Here is a 10,211-nt window from a genome sequence, read left to right on the forward strand (position 1 = left end):
GCAAGAGACGCTCGGACCCATCATCAATAGAACTATGGGCTTGCCATATAGTAATTAATCCCACCACTTTAGTCTGCACTAGAGAAATATCATCATCACTACGAGGATGTGGTAAGGATGTGAGAGCTTTCCATGCTTGTGCACCATCTATGGTCTTTTGCTTGACCTCTGCATTGGTAGCCTCCCAAGCGATACATGCAGCAACAACTTCAATGCTAATTTTTGATGAGGCCATCACAAACAATACGAAGGAGGGTTGTGGGTGGTGTGCTCTCCTAAGAATGCTAAGCTAAATGGTAGTTAACAAAGTTATATGGAGGTTATCTATATATTTATACTAGTGGGAGAGGTGTACTCTTCTTTTTCACACCAAACAATAAAATGTCTTTCTTCTTTTTTTATGTCAATAATAAAGGCATCTTCCCTAAAAATCCTACACCCCAATAATGAAGGCATCTTTTCTTACTTTTTTTTGGGGAAAAGTGATATGTTACGAAAAACAATGAACAATACAAAATTGAATAGAATAGTATAGTTGCAAATTGCGAGCAAGAGATAATTTTACTCCCAAAAAGAAATTACATCGAGATCACATACTATTTCCTTAAAACAACAAACAACCTAAAATTTGACAAGGCGATTAATAAAAAAGATAAGGCGAATTATAGTTGAAAGATCACTTTATTCCAAAAAGGTTGTTACATCATCCTTGTTGCAGGCGAAGACTAAAGACATTCATGTATTTCTAAGGGATACATCCTTAAATACTATTTCCAAAAGATAACATACCATAACTACATAAGGGTTCCTACACCTGTACGCTTTTATGGGCTACTCTATTCTTCAACTCCTCTCAAAGGGACTCCTCCTTCTCTTTAGCAACGTACCTGTAACTCCACCAAGTGTTGATAGCACTTCCAATCTTCATATTCCAGACATACAAATGTCTATAATCATTATGCTCATCCGTGCTAGCATCTTGTTCCAAAGACTATAGGCATGTCGTGATTCTCAAATGTTCTTTTGCATCTTCACCTATTTTCATGCACAAATCTTTGCAGACCCTATCTCAAGGGTATCCTTGAGAGTATAGTTGGGGCAATTAGAAGAAGACATAATGGGATCAACAAAGATTAGTGGATGATGGTGAGGATTGTTAAGGGGAAGAGAATGCTGGTGTGGGAGAGAAATACAATAAGAGGGAGAGGGAGGCAATAAGATTTGAAAGTGAGGATTAGAGTAAGAGCTAGGGGTCATATTTATAAATACATCATGCTAAAAGTAAAAAGGGATTTTGTATGGATACTCCCTAAATTTAGAAAAGTAGATGCATGGATATTTCCTAAATTTAGAAAAGTAGATGCATGGATAAGTGCTGTGTGTTAAAAAAATGAATTGCATAAATAAGTAATATACTCAAGAAAATCTATGTAGACATCAACATTGAGAAGACCTTAAAATAATAAATGAACTTATTCTAGCCATATTGATTATCTTGCTAAACCATTTAAAAAACAAAAAGTAAATAGACCTTCCTAGAGAATTGATCATAGAGAATTGATCGAACCACCATGATACAAAGGATATTTTATTATCGCAAAATGAAGGACCTTTTCAAAACTACAATACAATGTCATCAATAGTACATGTCCTTTTAGATTGTTTGTCTACTGAACATTCTCATTAGGTCCTTCTTTTTTAGAGTGGGTTGATGTATAAACATATTATAGTTTGTATCTAACCCAAAAATATACAAATATATAAAATAAAGGTGCTTGCATGCACAATATGGTCTACTAGCCCCTACCCTAATTTGAAACTTGGGACATGTGCATGATGGATTCTTTCTCATAGTCACTTGGTCTTTTTCATTGCGTAGTAGGGATTCCTCGGTCTCAATTAACAAACACTTCTATTTGTCCGACCTTAATGACCAAATGCTCAAAGACCGTAGTTGTGTTTGAAATTGTTGAATCTATTCTCTTGGCTGCCATATCCGATATGCCACTTATGTACTTTGTTGACCGCCCATGGGCTACATCATTTGCTTCTTGGCATAGTCCCTTTTGCAACACAAATCCACCAGCCTCCAATACTCGAACCTCATCGTCGACAATAAGGTTTATACCTCATCCAACTAGCCATACAACTGGGAGTCTAGCAGGTGATTGACATATTACATACTCTCCAAGTATGATCCACGCTACTATTGGCAAAACCATATGAACTGACGCCTCTGCCTTGACCACTCTCTCATACCATATAAAGATGGACCTGGAACACCACCTTACCTAAAGTTCTTGATGTTCTTCTTACACCTGCCATCTTAGCCACCTAACCATCCTTGGCAAGTGACCTTGCTATGCAAAGGTGTTTGACATATAGCCCACATTGAGTCGTGTATGTCATTCTCTAAGATTTTCTACACCTCTAATTCAATTGTTAATCCCTCTGCATTATGACCACCTTCTTGCTGAGCTGAAGGAATAGTGGGTGAAAAGTTTAATCTCTTACCTTGTTTCTTACGTGGTTGGTTTTCTGTGACATACTCTTGATGATGCAATGAGTTATCTTCCTTAAGATTTATAGTTGTGGATTTTGGACACAAGCTAATTGTAATGTTATCACCAATATAGTTTGGTTGTACATGCATTGGAGTACCACTCACTGCTTCCCCCACCAATTTGCTCTGGTGGTTGACGAACTTGGAGGTTTTGATGTTCTAGCCTTTTCCATCAAATTTGTCATTGTAGGGCCTGCTACGTGATAGTTACCTTGAATGAATGCATGCTTCTTTGCGGATTGCAAGAGGGCATTAGTGAGATCTCAAATAGCAACATCATATAAAGAGATGGTTCCCTTAAAACCCTCTCCTACTAACCAACTTGTATGTTTTGTTTCTGCCAGATTGGTGGTCGGCATGTGTGACAAAGTGGCATTGTCCACCTCCTATAACAAAAGACTAACTAAAAATCCAACTCATTCCATGACTGGTAAGTTCTCATCACAACGACTTTAGCGTTCATCCACCACAATCTAATGTGTTTATATTTCAAGAGTGCCTCTTCTTCACTCAATGCACAAGCCACTAAGATGACTTTACCACTCATCCACCACGATCTAATGTGTCTGTATTTCAAGAATGCCTCTTCTTCACTCAATGAACAAGGCCATTGATGATATAGTCACTTGTGCTCTTCTTGAAAATTCCTGACTACATATTGTACTATATGGATGTTCAAGCTTTGTTCCCAATGAAAAAGACAAGAATGCTCATGACCTTCCAATATATTCGCTAGTCCATTGTTATAAATTGTGGCTCTAGCCTCATTAGCCCATGAAGCCACAAAAATCTGGTTTAGAAAAGCCTTTTTGGCATGACAGCATTGTTAATCATTTCCCATAAAAGAATGTGTGCCACTGTGGCATCCTCTTTCATTTCGCAAGTCGCAATTGTCATGAGCTCTTGCAGGCTGCATGCCATCATAATAGTTGGAAAGCAACTGAAAACAAGTTCAAAATTTTACAAGACCAAACTGTACCTTGGATCATATACATGCGCAACCATTATTTTCCATCTCTACATACATGCTTGACGTGATCAAAACAAACCCAAGCCTTCCTCAAATTACCATCTCCTATTTGGCGCATATAGTTCACCATATCCAAACCCGATTGGGACCCTGTGGGGTTGACATTTTAAACATGTAACACCGCTCTGACTCTCCAAGGCTTGCCTAGGAAAATCACTACCATGGAGGAACTCAAAAGTGTATTGTCTCTTCAATTCTAAGATACTGGACCCTCATCCTTACACTAAACCATTGATCCTAGAAGTACGTACCATTCTCCTGAATCTACAAGAGAATTGGACAACTTAACAAACTATGTAAACTTAAGTTGACAAGAATAATCAAAAAATTAAAATCAATATGGAATATGCATTATCTTTAACATTGAACTAGGGGATGCACATGTTCTAATAATAGCAACAACTCCATGTTACTAATATTTGATCCATCCTTCGTATGCCTCATGAGACAACATCATATCTAATACAAGTTGTTTGGTGATATTCATTTGTATCTTCCTTGGACCACTTGTAGCCACCTCTGAAACTACTTCTTGCACAAGTTCTTTTATCTTTTGCAATGCCTGCCTTTGCACCACATGCAAATGGTACCCTTGATGTATCATCAATCTGGTTATATGTGGGTCAACAGGCATACAAGTACATGGTAGCACCACACATTCTTCTGCATATAGGTTTGTTCACAGTAGAAACAAGCTAGAGAGCCATATTCATCCGTTGTTAAGCCCAACACAAGGAAAGCTTATGTGTGAGGTTGCCTCTTAGCACCACACATTATTATGCATACAAGTTTATTCTTGCACTAGAAATAAGGTAGAGAGCCATATCCATCCGTTGTTAAGCCCAGCACGAGGGAAGCTTCTATGTGAGCTTACCTATTATTTGAAAAATTACAAAGTCCCAATAAATACTCTTATTAATCAAGGTTTACTGAAATTGAGTTAAGATAATAAGCTTACCAATCCATGATGTTGTATTCGATGTGTCGTTCATAGTTCTGTTTCCACACAAGGCATAAGTGCACTCACATAAGCCTCCATAGGAACTCTTTCGTACTACTCTAGGAAACTTCACATGACTCTTCGCAGGTTTCCCCAACAATGGCCATCATGTGCTTGCTCCATTCCTTGCATTAGAGAGGCTGAAGGATCACGTACATTCGATAACTTAAAAGCCACATGGCCATTATAGATTTGAGGAATCACTTCTACCTTCTCAATATATGTGTTTGATAATAACACTCTACGAAGAACACCTACATAAGATTCCTTAGACAATAAGTATTTGACCACACTCTTTTTGAAGTGGTGTACCTATGAGAGAATCTTCTATTGTAAGATCAATAATGACTTGCTTTGGTGTGCTTGCTCGAGTGTTGCTTAACTCTCATATTATTGAAACAACTAGGTATTCTATTGTTATATCTTTATCAAAGATATAACATGGTTCCTCTCTAGTGGGTCTAGCTGACTCAATAGATATAAGATAATTTACACCATCATCTTGTGGTTTGATTGCAAAAACTTTCAATCCAGAATGAGGACATAACATTCTATCAAAATCATCAGGTTTAGTAATATGAAAACATCCTTACACAATTCTAACAATAGGATCAATCTCCAAACCTTCTACAAAAATGTGTAAAGTTGTGTTCTCCATGTCAATGAAGAAAAAAATAGACTAAAAGAAGATAGGAGAGAAAGAGATCTCTATTTGCCAAGCACTATATCTCACAAAATCAACTCACAAACACACAATAAACTAATGAAAATGAATTCAAATTTTAAACACTAAATCTATACATATTAAAATAAATTTTATAAATATATATTTATTTTTAAAAAAATATTATTTTTGACAAGCATAAAAACATTCTTCAATCATTATAAATAGTGTCATTAATATATAAAATTTAAAATTTATTTTTAATATTTATTTTTAATAATTATATTTAATAATAAATGTTTACATAACTAACTCCCATTAATAATTACTTTTTTAACTATCTTGAATTTTCATGAATACATGTAATTTGTACGTGATGGTCATATTGTTGTGATTAAAATCATAATTTTAAATAATTATTCTATTTAATATATAAAATTTTAAATAATGACATCTCCTTTTTTGAGAAAGAAAAAAAGAAAAAGAAAAATAGAGAGAGAGAGAGAGAGAGAGAGAGAGAGAGAGAGAGAGAGAGAGATGTGGTCACCCTAAGTGAGGGGGGAGGGTCCCCTCACAAAGGGCGATGTCACCCTTAGTGGTGGCCTCATTGAGGTTAGCCTCACTAAGGGTGATGTCGCCCTTAGGAAGTGTCCCCCCACTAAGGGTGGCCGCCCTTAGTGGGGGGACCCTCCCCTCACTTAAGGCCACCGCCTCCCCCCCCTCTCTCTCTCTCTCTCTCTCTCTCTCTCTCTCTCTCTCTCAAACGCCTCCCCTTCTCTTTGTTCCTTCCCTCTCTCTCTAACCCTAAATTTTTTTTCTCTATTTATACATCTTCTTCCTTTATTTATATCTTCTTGGTTTCTTTCTTTGTTCCTTCTCTGTCTCTCTCGTCTGTTGGCTGCTCCTCTTTTCTACATGGCGCATTCCCCACTCAAAAGAGGGACACAGGTGTTTTTAATGTTCAATGATACCAAAGTAGCTACTGGAATCATGTAGCTACTTAATGCAACTATGGATACCGTCCATGGAATTCCTTTGCCGCTTGGTCATGGTGGTGTGTCTATTGAAGATGTCAAAGTGGGAGAAGTATCTCTTCCTTTTCCCCTCGAAGGTTGTCATATCGTCACGTTAAATCAAACCATAGGCTACATCATTGTATGGCCAGCAACAACAAGCGATTGCATAAGTGTTGTTATATCTTTCTCCCACCTTTGAAATTATGCTTTTTTTTGTGGTTTTGCTGAGAGTAATTTGTTAGTGTTGATATCTCTCTCCCACCTTTGCAGTTATGCTCTTTTTTTTGTGGTTTTGCTAAGAGTAATTTGTAGCAAGCAATTGCATAAGTTTTGTGTTATCTCTCTCCCACCTTTGCAATTATGCTATTTTTTGTGGTTTTGTTTAGAGTAATTTATCTTGTATATGTCGATGTGTTTAGACCGATCCAAACACATCAAAGGGAACCCCACATCCAAAGCGTGCACAACACTTAAAGGCCACACCTGCCAAATAAGCAAGCCAAGAAGTGACAAGTACGAAGAAGAGAAGGAAAATAGTGCAAGAAGATGATCATGATTGGGATCCTCCTCGAAGAAATCCACCAGGATCTTCAAAAAAAAAGGTGCTTCTTCAAAATCCATTAAAGAAACAAAGGAAGTAGGAGAGGTGGAGGAGGGAAGTAGGAGAGGTGGAGGAGGGAACTCAAAAAGAAGGTGAGAATGAAAACCATTTCATGGTGACACATGCAACTCGTTTGCAACTAGAACTCCTACAATACAATCTAAACAGAGTAAAGGTAATTATTATCCACATTTTACCAAATCTTACATGAGGTATTTTCATGGCTCCCAAGCACAACTTGTGTGTATACATTGTAGGTGACGAAATCCAATCTTTTTCCACCTATTCCCTTGTGTAGACTTGTGCCTAATCCCTCTATACAAAGAGTGCAGTTTAGGTACAAGATGGTGGCAAGAGAATTCTATACAAATGACTATGTTGCCGATCGATGTAGGTTCATTTTCTCTATCTCCTCATCCCATAATCATGTTAGAGAAGTAATGCAAGATGATGTTAGTGAATAGGATGGCATATGGTTGAACAAAAAATGAGGAGTTCGAGAATGTGATCAAAGGCACGGAGCGGGCCTTTTATGAGCAACAAGATGTTTTATGTGTGGGACGACAATAATCGCCTTGTGGCATGGATGGAGGAGATTAGTAAATGTGAGTCATCTTAAATTTTTTACCTTTTGAATGCAGTAGTAAGTTTTTTTAAATAAATTTGAGACTAATTAGGTTCGTACTAACTATAGTATTCAAGAATGTGAGTCATCTTAAATTTTTTGCCTTTTGAATGCAATAGTAAGTTTTTTTAAATAAATTTGGGACTAATTAGGTTCATACTAACTATAGTATTCAAGAATGTTGTATCAAGACATCCATGTGTTGATACTATCCTTATTGAATTCAATGAGGATAGCGAGGGGGAGGTCCTCACAATCATAGATCTCTTAAACAGGTAATGGAACGTACACATTATGAGAATATATGTTTTAAGTCTCTTTGACATGTGAAGTTCCAAGTGCAGTATGTTTTATCTTTCATCATAACTCATAAATTTTTTCGCCATAGGATGAATAAAGTGGGCTATATTTCTTTGTCTCTTATGGATAAAGTGTGCCTTATTAGGGCGCTTGGATTAGCAAATAAAGAAACAATTATAAAGCACACTAGAGCAATGAACAAGGCATAGATGGAGAAGCATGCCTCGACACGCAGAATCACCTATCTTGGTGCGTGCTTTCAGAACTTTCCCAAATAGTATTCCACGTAAACCTTCAATCTTCTAACACTTACAATATATGATTAACATTTATATATTGTCAAACTAATGTTGTAACATGTGAATAATAGGATGAGTACCTTGTAGCCACCTGAGATATTGACCCCCTAGTACATAGCTTTCCTGCAAATGAGTTCGAAGAGAAATGGAGAATTGTATTTTATAAAGATGAAAGAAAATGGAGGCATGCTACTAGACGGCTGGCAGTGATTACAAACCCTATACAAGGAGAAGGTTTCTTTGAGTAAGAAAGCCTACACTCTTCCCTCTTTATCTATTTGTTGGGGGTAGGCAATGACATTTTATGGTTTTAATGTTGCAGATTAATTTTGGTGTTGTGATACAGATGACTAGTGCAAGTTAATTGGGATGAGAAACCGGATTGTTTGACAAAGGATAGGCTATACAGCTTGGCATCTAGCTTATTGCCAAATGACCAGAAAGCATAGATTTTAGATATTTTGATTAATGGCGATTCACAGAGGTTGAGGACTCACAAATCCCTAAAAGTAAGTAATAATTACTTCCCTTTTCTTCTTGATATATACAAAGCACTATATTTTGTTTGTATAACAATTCCAATGGCAATGCAGCAAATGTAACTTTATTCAGGGATTGGCTTCGAAGAGAAGTCATATGGTATAAGATTGGAGCACAGAGTGTGACTGTCCTTGTAGAAATATTAGAAAAGTACAAGATAATTTTTCCAGATACATTTTAAGATGACCTCACCGATCTAAGAAACTGTATTTTGGGAAGCCATTCAAAGAAATGGTGGGATCCCTGAAGAAACAAGGCGTGATAGCTTCAAACCTGCTGTTATCAAGGCTACCAAGCATGCTGTGTTCAGGTGCATAACATTCTACAAAGCTTACTTACTACTTAATTGTGCTCTTATATTTATAAACTGAATAGAAACAATTATATGTAGATGGATTCGTAAGTGCCATGCAGAGAGAGATATTTGCAGATATGACTAGCATGATCCATAACATGAGAGCACTATGTATACACAGTAGCAACTTCGAGACCTTTGGGATGCAGGGATATACAAGAGATACCCTGTTAACCTATGACGGACATTCAGACGTACTATGTTTTACGTCATTAATTTAAATATTCTGAGTCATGGGCCGGGCTTGTCGGCACCATATGTTAAGGATGAAGGGATTGGTTGATCGTCGATGAGAGGCGCACCTTGAATATCAGTAGGATAAGGGTTAGGATCGGCCGACCATGTATGGGCGCCCAAGTGTGAACGGCCAAGTCACCTATAAGAGCCAAATGTAACCCTAAAATCCTCATTCTCATGTGTTGTGAATACAAGAGTGCTCTTGCCTTATCTCCTTGGTTTCCTTCTCCTGCGTGTATGAGAGAGAGAGAGAGAGAGAGAGAGAGCGATCGAGCACTACTGTGTAGCGGCACGGCGGCGGAGAGGCGATAGAGCGGCGACGGCGGCTCCTTCTTCACTGCGATGCGGGAATCCTTCTAGGCGGCGGTTGAGCGGTGAGTGACACACCCTTTGCATTCTGTTTGAGCTTCCTTCCCTGGTTGTATGCTTGCAGCCATTCGTGGCTCGCATACGGTGCTCGGCAAGTCCCCAGCTTACGACCTGTGCGACAAAAGCGCACATTTTTGGTGCCGCTGCCGGGGAGTTGCCTTGCCCCAAGCTCCAGTTTGCAGCTCGGGCTACTGCGTGAAGTTTAATTTACACTATAGGGAAGGCGTCTGTTTTGCTGTTGAGGTGTTTCTGTGGTTTTCAATCTCTGTTTCTGCAATTTGTCTTCTCCATTTCTGTTTGTTTTGTTATTTTCCCGCTCCGCGTGTGGGCGTGCATTCTGTTATCTGGTTTTCTGCGTGTGAGGGGGGATTTCTGAATCCCTAGACCTGTGCTGTGTGCGAACTGCACCGCGGCCAAGGCTGAACCCTAGAAAACTTATCCCAAACAGAAAAAAAAAACAGAAAAGAAAAATTTTAAAAAAATAAAAAATAAAAAATAAAAAATTAAATTTTATTTTTAAAGAAAGAACCAAACGTGTGGAGAGGAAAGATTTTCTAATTGGAGAAAAAAATTTGAAAAGAAAGAACCCCAATTGACCCACGGCCCCGGCCT

This window comes from Cibotium barometz, chromosome 36 (genome assembly GCF_041138505.1).
Source record: "Cibotium barometz isolate CiBa-2024 chromosome 36, ASM4113850v1, whole genome shotgun sequence".
NCBI classification, from domain to species: domain Eukaryota; kingdom Viridiplantae; phylum Streptophyta; class Polypodiopsida; order Cyatheales; family Cibotiaceae; genus Cibotium; species Cibotium barometz.